The 12128-nt window shown below is 46.6% G+C and overlaps 1 pseudogene; it reads right to left on the bottom strand.

Moving 5' to 3' along the window:
* Positions 1 to 1266: 1266 nt before the first annotated feature.
* LOC146184525 (nose resistant to fluoxetine protein 6-like) lies at positions 1267 to 10838 on the bottom strand (annotated as a pseudogene).
* Positions 10839 to 12128: the final 1290 nt, after the last annotated feature.

The raw sequence follows: 12128 nt of genomic DNA, 5'->3' as shown, positions 1-12128 counted from the left end.
TGCAGCAAAAGGGTTTGCTGCTTCTCTCGCTCCGCGATGGACTGGCCCTTACACGATAATAAAGCGCGCGTATCGGCTTTCTTACTTTATTCGCCATGTGCAGGGTGGTCGGGAAGCCGGAACAGTCAACGTGGCCGATCTCCGAGCCTACCACGGCCGTCCACTAACCACTTAGAACCACTTGACCTACCAGGCACTACGGGTACCTACGCTCGGCGGATACCTCCAAGCTTGCGCCGCGCCAGCAGCAGTACCAGTTCCGTCCTTATCCCGCGTTTTTTGTTTTACACATCGGGAAGTGTCCCGTCTTGAGAGGGGGGAGTGTGGGGCCCCACAGACCCTTTTAGTGTTTCAAACCGCGCGCGCTTTTTTGTTTGTGTTGGTGTTCGCCCGGGCAGCGCGAGTACGCATGAGCGAGCTGCCCGGAGCGGGGGCGGCATCTTATCGGCACGAGACAGAGGGTAGATAAGCTCGTCGGAAGCATGGCTCGGGGCTTTTTCGCCGGGCGGCTGGCCAGCGAAGGAGGGCGAGGCAGCGTCCCAAGCCGGCGGGATGTACACGGACGACGGAGCGGAGTCCTGCGAGACGAAGACGGAAGCGGCGCCTACAAGAAAGCCTTAGGAGTGTTCGCGTGAGTGCTGCCACGCGAGTAGCAATGCTTTTGTACCGTCATCAACGCTTTGGCCCATTACTCGCCCTATCCGCGCCGCAGTGTGTTTTGTGTTGTCGCGGATCCTTGACCCATGTTCCGTTTTATTCTGCATAGTCCATTGTCGCGCACTTTGACGGCATGTTTCCAGCGCAGTTTTGACCAATGCTGTTTCTTTTCTACTTTATACTTTTCTGTTGATCCGGAATAAACCGGTGTTTTTATGAAAGACTTGGTTTTTCACTCATCGGGCGAGACTATCGCTCGCGGACCCGTATTCTAGAAGGCTTCAACACAATGGCGTGGGGTGGCTCCAGTAGAGAGTTTGCAGACTTAGCAGGCCACTGAAGCAGGGAGGAGGAGGCCGTGCACTTTAACGCTCCCGTGCGATACAGTTGCTACTTTATGACACTTCAAACTAGTATATTCTCGGAGCTTAATCCACGCAGGGTCCCTGCCCAGGAGATAGGCGACATCAACCGTGTCATCACCACAAATTGGTTCCATAAGGAATGCCAGCTCTATTCTGAGCTGGTTTCTTTCCAAAGGTCTCTTCTTCATCCAAAGGTATTTCGTAACGAGATGTTCCAAAGGCGCGGAAAGCATAGTTTAGTTGATTACAGGCGGCACCACTGGTTGGGATGTATGGCGCTCGCTTGCGTTGTCTGGTCTTGTGTAACCAGGAGTCGAGGACACATGTACGTTATCACAACTTTCATTGTGTTTTGACCGCCAGCTTTCTTTCCTGATTACTCTTCATTGTTCCGGGTAGAAGCAGCGTCTTTTGACATATACTTGTCGGTGACTCGCACACAAGGAACAGGCAGAGGCTAAGCAGGCAGCTCCAAACGAAGACAGTCAGCGCGCAGGACACCTGAGTGGCATAAAAAAGAGAACTTTTCAGAACAGGGCTGTACTACAAAACCCGAAATTTGCATTTCATGAACTTCAATATTTTCTGGAGCGAAAAATCCACCAAATATAGAAGCAGGACAGAGGAGCAACCTGCATATTCTCACAGAAGAGAGCAGTTGCGCAAGTGAGACCTTGCACCTGTCATTTGAGATGCTAAGTACATATGTTCACTCAGTTTATATTTCAAATGCAGCCTGGATACTGACGACACTACCAGGCGTTTGCATCTCCTTTTATTTCGCGACAATATTGTTCCTCACAAAGCACCTAACACAACAACGGTCATTTTAAGTTCTCCTTCCATTGCAAGTATTTCCTTTAAGTGTGTTAAAATAGCCGGCATTAGGTGGTGGTTTTTCTCACGCAGGGATCACCATTAACCTGACAATAAACACAAATTAAGCGCTAAAATACAGAATGCTATTCAACAACTGAATATTCTACTCCATATATCGCTAGAGACTCGGCATGTACGTGTATATGTTTCTAGCGTACGTGTTCAAGTCTGGAACTGTGGCCGCGAAAGCCATTATTCTATATAATAATGTGGCAAATTTTGTCCTTTCGTCTGGACTTAACATCCCTCAAAGCTGTTTTATTTGTTTCGACTCTGGCGGCAGTCATGCGACGTCGCCATGTTACGCATGAGCTGAATATTTGTGTTCGCATGGTTACCCTGCCTACGCACTTTTTACAATGACAGCTGGGTAGTATGGCTAAGCATATGCTCCATGCCTTTAGGGCCCATAGGCATGTATGGGCCCATGAGAGCACATCACTGTACAGTCTCGCACTACTTCAAGCTATGTGGTGAAGATTTGGAGAGATGCGTCCTGATAGTTACATTTGCTCATCGCCAAAGAATCGTTAATGTTGCCATATTTAGCAGGCTACACGGCCACTACGGAAATTATGCGCGCAAACATGCCATCCCGTTTCCGAAAACAAGAGATCGTATTGCGTTACAGCTGGAAAATAGGAAGGATGATGATGCTGGGGAATATAATTCAGGAAAAAGACTGTCGAGTATAGTGAGCGCTTTTGGTGCAGTGTTTAGGTAAAGAAACGATTTCGTCGCAAAATATAGGAGATTCATAGACTTACCACACCGAGTAATGAATAGTAGACCCTCTCTCGTGTAAGGGAGTAGCCAGCAATAAGCAGTGGCTTGTGCACCAGGTAGATGACAAAAGAGAGCCGGCAGAGGGGCACGAACGCCTGCCATAACAGGAACCGACCCACGAAGCCTGAGTCGGAAGCGCACGCATTAAAAAAAGGCACGATTTTTTGTCGGCAAGGACTATTTCAACGCACTGAAGTAACATCATAACCAGACGTGACGTCATAAACCAAAAGTAACTTTAAAACTAGAAGTGTGGTCAATTTGAATTACGTCGTTAGATTAATGGGGGGTTGTTGAAATTTTTCTCACAGTTTTTGCTGTCTGGTAATGATGACACCGCAGGCAGAGCATCTGTAGTCAAAGCGATCGTGTTTTCTCTTCTCTGTCAAGGCGTGTTAGCTACCTTCACAGCGCATTTTACGGTTTTAGGAATTATTTATAGTCATTGCAGCATTTTATTACAAGGCCACATGACGGGTTTTGTGCTAGCGCTCTTCGTATTTGTCATGCCGTGTTAGGGCGCATGTCATCAGTGTTTTGTTGTACAAATAGTGAACAACAGTTTTAAGCATTCAAAACTGTTCACTTCCGTAGCAAATTATACTTTGGATTTACTACCACTCTCTAGCCATGATCAAAGCCCTCGTTCGCGGGCCCACGTCTCTGAGGCCTCTCTGGACGTTTGTTGCAGCAGTTCCTAGGTCGATCGGGGCCGTCGCTGAAAGCAGACCTACTGGAGAGGATAGCCAAGTGCAGCTATCCACTAATGCCACTTCGTGTGCTCGATCCGAGCAGAGGGAGTGCAGCGTATGTACGGTTCGCCACTCTGGTTTGCTTACATTGCAGTATGGACTGTAGGCGACTGCAAGATCTAGCTTTCGGGCACCATCTTGTGTGGAAACTGATGCTTTTGCTGCGTCTACCATGCGTGATAGCTTCTGCTGCTGATGGTCGGTCGGAGTTTGTGCACACGTAATTAGCTTGAAACAGGGCAAACGCAGACAAAGTGCAAATATCTTCTTAATGGTCCGACGGCAGTGTGCTTTGGCTGTGACAGGTAACATATGAAACAATTCTACTTACTGCCGGTGCCATGTGGTTTGGCTGTATTTACGCCTCTTTTTTATCACTCCGTAGATGCTTAGTTTCAGCGACGTGCCAATCTCACATGCAATACTAAATTCCTCTAACTTGTTGTATTGAACTCCAGGCAAATGAACGTTGCTTTTCTGTATTTGTGTTATGACAGAGACCTTCAATGGCTGAACTGAAGGACTCTGGTTATGAGGAAAGTCCTTCTGACCTTCGTTCTTCTTCTTCCTCTATCGATCGTCCGACGCTTCATCTTCTTCCGTCGATGTGCTATGGCGCGTGACAATATTCATCGAGATAGGAAAACATGAGCAAATAATTGGTTTATGATATCACTTCAAGTCTCTTGCAGGCAGAATACAGGCGCATTGAGGTTTACACAGGTCCCTCTAAGTTTTCTGGTCTTTTGTGTAGCTTATGGGATCCAGTTCTCTAAATAAAAAACGAGAAATACACACATTTTCTGCATAATGTTATGGAATTTATTATCTGCAAGGTGCATCATAGAAAAGAAAATGTGCATGTCTGCCATTTACGCAGAAGTGCGGCAACCGCCTTTATTCTTTGTGAAATGCTAGAAGAACAGATAGGCTTGTATCCTTTTCAGAAACCTCGAATTATTCTTGCAAATTCAAGTACTGGGTGCTACATTACCGTAAAAGACCTAGAAACGAGGCTGCCAACGGCTCTTTCGTGAGCGCAGCGGAAAGCCGCCGGGTGGTCGTCTCATGTACACCTTCCATTGCTGCATAGTGCCCACACCTACGAAGGAAGACGTAATGGGGGCAACTTTCGTTCCCCGATCGTCGACCAGGCTCGTTCGACAGCCCCCTTCAGAAAGTGTTCGACATAGTTCCCGCACATATGGAGACCGTTTGCAACCAGCAGGGCGCACTGAGCGCCTTGTAGTCAGCGAGCGATGAGTCACCGCAGGCTGCCTGAGACAGACACACGAAATGACTTCGGCGCGCTGTCTTGCTGCTTGTACCCAGTTGTATTCACTTAATCTTATGCACATTGCTGATATTCTGCATGCCATGTTTATGTTTTCCTTGGACGTATGTTGTTAGTGTTTGTCTTCTTGTTTAAGTGGTTTTCGAGATCTTTTTGGCTGGTGCTGAAGCGTTTCGCGATTGTGTCTGCATGTGGAGGACCTCCCGCACGCTTCCAATGGCGGGTAAGAGGGCGTTTAAGCAGAACACGTAATGGGATTCGTGCATTCTGGCGTTGCCTCTGCGCGACCGTCGCCTGCGTCTCTTGCGTCACCTCAGACATTGCAGAGGTGACCGGATGTCATTCAGCCAAAGCTCCCTCCCGGCGTCCCACCTGCTTTTGCTGCAAACACAGCTCCCGTTTCGACGGTCCAAGCGGGGTCGAAAGATACCTTCCTAGACATCATAAGGTGCGCAGGGCCCCGTTGCTCATGCAGAGAAATGCCAACTCGAGCTCGCCAATAAGGGTCCTACAACTCATTATCGGCTTCTGCTTGTCGAGTGGGTTCCAGCGATATCCGAAATATCCACCTTGCGCTGGCTGCCAACCCTCTCTTCAAGTGGACCTGTGGTCCTCACAAGAGAGATCACAGCACCCTCCATTGCATGCTAGCGGCGCACATTCCTATTCGTGAACGTAGCAGAGCCTTGCTTTCCACGCACACCCTGGATGGTGTGACCGAGTGTGTGTCTATGTAACGTTTGAGGATGGCGTCGAACAAACGTCTCCATTGTGACCTGGTGGCCTGTTTGATTGCAGCGAACCACTCTCCTTCCTGCAGACGTTCAGTGCGCATTGCGGTGTTTCAGTGTGCGCATGAAGACAGCTGATTGGGGCCTCATCTCTCGCAAAGATTGAACCTTGAGTTCTGGCCTGTTTCCAGCCAGAAACTGAAATCTTAATTCAGAATTACCCATTACGACCTGTAATTTTTCACATGCAATTTGAGGACCTTACAATCTGCATCAAACATCATATGGCACACTTTCCCAATGCTCGCCTTAAACTCCAAGGGCTTTTACTGGGCATTAGAACATCGGCTGACCGGCAATCAAGTCAGTGGGCTGCTAAATAAAGATAGCGCTGACCGAATTCGCAGCACGCCCATCTTTCCTGATAGTTCTGTAATGCGTGATATCCAACTTGTCCTGCAAATATAAGCATCTCAAGCGGACGTTGTTCGAAAGGTGAGTGATGGTTCACTTGCCTGCTTTTCGGTCGGCGCAAGCGAAGACGAGACATACCAAGAAAGTCGGCCAGAGCAGGCGGTCGAAGAACGAGAAGACAATGTCCACCCAATCGCCAGTGGACGTGAAGCCGCCGTTCCAGTGGTGACACGAAAGGATGCACACCGATCCGCAAGCCGCGCACATCACCCACATCGTCACGTGACAAACCTGCACATCATACTTGTGTGCTAATTAGTACCACATCAGCGCAAGTTACCCAATAGCGTACACCTTGAAGAGGTCTGCCACATCAGCGCAAGTTACCCAATAGCGTACACCTTGAAGAGGTCTGCCATATCAAGATAGAATCGAAAAGCTAGAAATAATGTTTAACTAGCAACACTGAACATAGCTGTCTCCCAGGCGCGATGAAGGGCGAGCAAATTAAGCAAGCATCCACCCTTTAGATGCAGTCGATGTTGTGCAAGCGGGGACAAAGGGAGATATTTTTGGTTTTTTTATCTTACCACGGTGGATGCAGGGACGAGAGAGGACGACAGAAGAGACTGAAGTGTCGTGCGGAAGGGCCGCGGTCTAGCGATACGTACCGAAATGCGCGTAATTTGTAAATAAATAGATAATAATCAGGAAATTCTAAGTGTGGCCGAGCTTCGTCGGAGAAGGCCCGAGGGACGAAGCAAGGGACCTGCCTAACTAGGGTCTTTAATAATTACCGGTCAATTGCAATTTTGCCCTCCATCGCTTGCATTGTGGAGAAACTTCTACACGCTAGCATGATCTCCTTTTGTAAAAAATACAATCTTCTAAACATCGCCCAGTATGGTTTCCGCAGAGACAAAAAAACACTATAAGCTTACTACTAGATTTTCATGACTCAGTCTGCAAAGAAAGTGATCACTATAACATTGTGCTTATGCTATTGATTTGCAAAGCGCTTTTGATACTATTAATCACTATCTGTTATTAGATAAACTCCATCATTATAAACTCCATCATTTTGGTTTCAGAGCTCCTGCTATGTCGCGCCACAGCATGCCAAAAAGACAGTCAGACAAAAAGAAAAATGGTGTATAAGGGGTTAGGAGAGTCCATATTACTATATGGAATATCAATTTATGGCACCGCATCATTATACACTAAATACGCTTAGCCGCATTCTGCAGAGGATTGCAAGTAATCTCGCCTACGGAACCAAGTATCACAGCAAACCGGCAATACCTTATACGGAACATTTTGACATCTAACCTGTTCGCAAGCAATTTATCTTTGATATATTACGCAAAAATTTCTTTCGCAGCTCTTTTAAATTCGAAAACGTTAAAACCCGGCCTCTCTGTCAGTCGGAAAAGTATGTTATACCCCGCATCTTCACTAATTATGGAAAAAGCTCGTATTATTTTTCTTACAACTTTATAAAATGGGAACAGTCCCGACCAATAACGGAATAAAACAATTGAATATGTCTCTTCATTCGTGGTTCAATATTTAATATCGACTAATTCAATATTCTTTGCCGTGTCTTTGATGTTTTTGTCTTTCTTGAAAGTACGCAAGGCTGATGATTTTTCTTGTATTCACGTTTATGCTGTGTCGTTTGTTCGTGTAAGACAAGTTAGTTTTGGGCCTGAATATTGTTTGAATTTGTTCGTTTCATCTTCTGTTTTCTGCTGTACTTCATACTCCGGCTGCCCAGCCCCGCACAAAAGCAATAGCGCTTAAGCAGGCTGGAGCAGGTATTTTGTGAACACAGGTGAATAACAGACATTATTATTAATATTAGAGTAAGACACCGTAATAAAAGATAATTCTCACTATCATAACAAGAAAAGCTACGGAGTAGAGACAGTATCGATTGTTGTGGCCTCAGGTGTGCCGCCCCGGATCTCCCTAGCCCATTACCGCCTATCCTGTACAGCTGCTGCATACAATATATCGGGCTACAGCTTCCATACGCCGAATTTCAGGAAAGCAGACACTTCGAACCGGGCCTTGTACTCTTGCGCACAGTGATCTTATCTGACGCTGATAAATACAACACCGAAAAAGCCTTGCGTTCTCTAGCAATCGACGTTTAGGCAGCGACGCTTAAACCTACTGCCTAGCACTAGTCGAAGCGATAAGGCGTCACCAAGCACTGCTTCGAACTGCCAAATATTTCATGGTAGTGAATCGTTCGGACGCTAACTCAGGCCAAGAACAATCACCCAAGAGCTATGAACCTAATTATCTGGTTTAGCGCACACATAGGTCCTCTTCGAGGCGGTTCCTCTTCTCTAGACTTGAGTTGACACGGACTTCGCCGCCTTCGCAGTTCAGGATACCTCTCGCTGGTGTAAAAACTGTGACGGCAAAGAGGCGTTGCCCGATGGGCAAATTCGGCCCACTTTCGCTTCTGAACCGGTTTTGTAGCTACAAGTGCTCCCCCGCCGCCCTCTCCCCTCCATTGGTTGTCCCGATTACACTTGTATCACGTCATATTTCAGCCATCGGTCCCTCCCCTATCCGTGGCTTTTCTTTTTCGGAGGCAAAATCATAATTAAGCAGCTGCCAGTGCGGATCGCGCTGACAGGACGAAGAGAAGTCCACTTGTTGAAACGTTGGCTGAACATGCGAACGACTGCTCCCCCCTGTGCCCTTATTCAGCGCTTTTTCAAATGATGTAGCCATCTTCGTTCTCTCGTTCTACCGTGTAGCCATCAGCCCTAAGTATAGAACAGTTGTATCTCCCTGTACTCACATATGGGGCTGAAACATGGAGGCTAACCAAGAGGGTTCTACTTAAGTTGAGGACAACGTAGAGGGCAATGGAACGAAAACTGATAGGGGTAACATTAAGAGATAGGAAGTGTGCTGAGTGGGCCAGAGAAATAACTCAAGTTACTGACATTTTAGCGGAAATTAAAAAGAAGAAATGGGCATGGGCAGGACATGTATTGCAAAGAGAGGATAACCGATGGTCGCTTAGGGTAACAAACTGGATTCCAAAGGAAGGAAAGTGTAGCAGGGGGCGGCAGAAAGTTAGGTGGGCGAGTGAGGTTAAGAAGTTCGCAGGGGTCAAGTGGATGCAGCTAGCACAGAACCGGGTTAATTGGAGAAATATGGGAGTTTCTTTCGCTCTGCAGTGGGTATAGCCAGGCTGAGGATCATGATGAACCCTATTTGAATTCCGATAGCAACGGCAGAAGCTTCTTCTTCCTCCTCTTTCTCTTTCCACTTCCTCCTCTGCTTTCTCCTATTCCACGTCTCCCCTTTATTCCTCTTCCTTCTCTTCCTCCTCTTCTTCCACTTTCTCCTATACTTCCTATTCCTCCTCTTCCTCTTCGACTACTTTTCTTTTCCTCTTCCTCTTCCTCCGCTTCTTCCCCTTCTTCCTCCTCCTCTTCGCGGCTGTTCAAGGTCAATCGCGGCCCTTCCCGGGACGACGCGACGGGCCGAAACCTGGCGCATTATTGCTATCGCAATAAAAGAGTCCTGTAGCCTAACTGGCCTCTACGGTTATGTCACTTTTTGATGAAAAGATCAGCGAGCTTTTCAACACCATATTGCGCCTAATTTCATTACAAAGCGCTTTCATCAATTCAAAATGAAGAGATTTATGCTCCAAAAAATGGGTTTCATTACATTAACCATGCTTTTAGGGAAGGAATACTCTCGTCTTGGTCCCTGATGATGTAATAATGACCAGTAAGAGAAAACGGCTCTTACCTTTGACATTTTCATTTCCTTGTTGCTTTCGATGACGATGAGTACGCTGCAGCCGATGAAGAAGCTGGCGCCGTGGAATGTTGGCTTCATGTACACCTCGTTGAACGTGTTCGCCAACGTCCTGTAGTCAGTTGTAATAGGCTTTGTGAGTACTTAAATGAAAAGAGAGGTATTGCATGTTTACAGTGTAAGCAAAACAACAAGAACGTGCCGATATTAGCTAATAACATGCTTTAGGGGGGAGGCGTGTACAGGTTATTTAGTCGCAAATATTAGGCCAAAATCCATCGTATTCTGGACTCCTGTATGTTTAAATGAAAGGGCAAATCATGGCTTTGCTGTGTTAACATATATTGAACGGGGGGAATGCAAAATAAATTGAAAATTTTAATTTTACATGCTGATTTCAAAAGTTTTAGTTACAATGTGAAGACAACTTTTCCTAGGGGCAGTGTTCCCTATTGTATCATGCATGCTGATGCGTCATATTCAAATATATATCTTCATGTCGACTGTGCTGCGTGCGAATTATTTTTCCTATTACTACACAATGGTAACAGTCTTGCTGCGGGTGAACGTTCAGCGTATACGTGTCTGCTCCTATAAGGCACAGATATTGTCTTTCAGCGTAAGGTTTTTTACATTGCGAAGGATTACAGAACATGAGGCGCCATCTCGTTGCCTTCTCTGAAAGGCCATAGTTACTATTAGCCCAGTAACGTCCGCACGAGCCAACACCATGCACGAGCCTCAACGCTTACCGCCTGACTCGTTGCATGAGCGCAGCGTGGCTCGTGCGCAGGACAGTGCGAAACTCAGAGCGAAAGTGAGAGCAGGCGACAACCACGTGAAAACTAGCTGACCGGGTCATGATGCCGGCAGGAGGACACAGATTGTCTGAGCATAGCCTATACCACTAGCGCTCCCGCTCACGATAACAAGCAGCTTCTAATGCACATTCGCAGACCACCCTGGAGAGTTATAGATCGAGGTTAAAGTAACGGTGATTAGGGATCATCTTCTCATGCGGTTTGGTAACTTGCTCGTGTCGCAATTACCGGTACTTGTAGTAGCACACACTACTCTCTAACGGTGCCAGGGCAATTTGTGCAGGTGCACACAGCCGGAGTCGCCAGGCGAAAGAGAGAGGCAACTCACGGTGGTGCTCCATGGCTATTTGAACGTGAATTCAACGGCACCCGGTCCTTCTTGTCGAGATCAGTAAACGCTGGACTCTAAGAGATTGTAAGGTTTAAATGTGTGCATACGTTTTCGAATTACCGTATGTGTGCGTGTGCGTGTGGCAGGTTTCGGGCGAAAAATATAAGGGTAGATGATCTAACCTTATATTTTGAAAAATATACAAGTCTGAAGAATATAAGGTTAGATGATCTACCCTTATATTTTTCAGACTTCCATGTATGCTGGGCATTTGAACCTAGGAGTAAAAAGCCTTTACTTCCCTATAGCTCAGCCCATTCGAAGCTCCTGAAAAGAGGCATTGTGGCGTCATGCTTTCAAAATGCCATGAAAAAATCCTGTCCACACAAGATTGATTGTAGTTTCTCTAATCAGGTTGATAGACTAGCAGACGCAAAATACCCCCTTCATATTCTGTCGTCAGTAGCTGAAGGGATTTTGAAAAAGCTAAAAAGGGGCCGGGGGGCAACGATGGCCCTCATTCCAAACGAAATCTGGCAGTGGTCAAATATTTAGGGGAATCCCCCAAGACGGAGTAGATTTGTAATAAGGGAGTAATTACTCATTGCATCCACCCAAGCGCAGCCATACGGCTACAAAGGAAAGCTATACAGCTTTTTCAGAAACTTCGTAGTTAAAGAAAAATTCGTCCTGATCCGGGAATCGTACCCGGCACCACCGCCTTTCCGGGGCAGCCGCTCTGCCAACTGAGCTAACCAGGACGGTCAGCAGATCAGATGGTAGGGCGAGAGCGAATCGATCTATAACCTGAAGTGGGAATGGTGTTGGTCAAATATAGCTGTATAGCTATATTTGACCAACACCAGATATAGCTGTATAGCTTTCCTTTGTAGCCGTATGACTGCGCTTGGGTGGGTGCAATGAGTAACTACTCCCTTATTAGAAATCTGGCAGTAATACCCTATGTCCGTGTTGTATCCCACAATTTGAAGAGAATAGGTAAAAAGGCTGGAGTTGATGTTGTTTTTTCGGCACCCGTAAGACTGAATGGCTTGTGTGCGAAGGTAAATGGCCGAGATAAAAGATCAGAATCTGGTCATGAATGCAAGAAAAACCACAAGATGAAGTATGTGTCATGTCAAGAAAACGTGGTGTATTCAGTCCCGTTCACGTGTGGTGGTTCATACATTGGCCAAACTGGCCGTTTTATAAATGATAGACTTAGGAAGCATGGAAACAACGTTAAGAACGCGGCCCGCCACATAGTATTCACTGTCCTGATTGTTCATGTTTTCCAGTT

The sequence above is a fragment of the Amblyomma maculatum genome, chromosome 7 (assembly GCF_055883805.1).
Source record: "Amblyomma maculatum isolate TAMU_Amacu chromosome 7, ASM5588380v1, whole genome shotgun sequence".
In the NCBI taxonomy this organism is placed as follows: Eukaryota; Metazoa; Arthropoda; class Arachnida; order Ixodida; family Ixodidae; genus Amblyomma; species Amblyomma maculatum.
The sequence above is the reverse complement of the archived record's forward strand: the minus strand, read 5'-3'. Positions and strand labels throughout refer to the sequence as shown.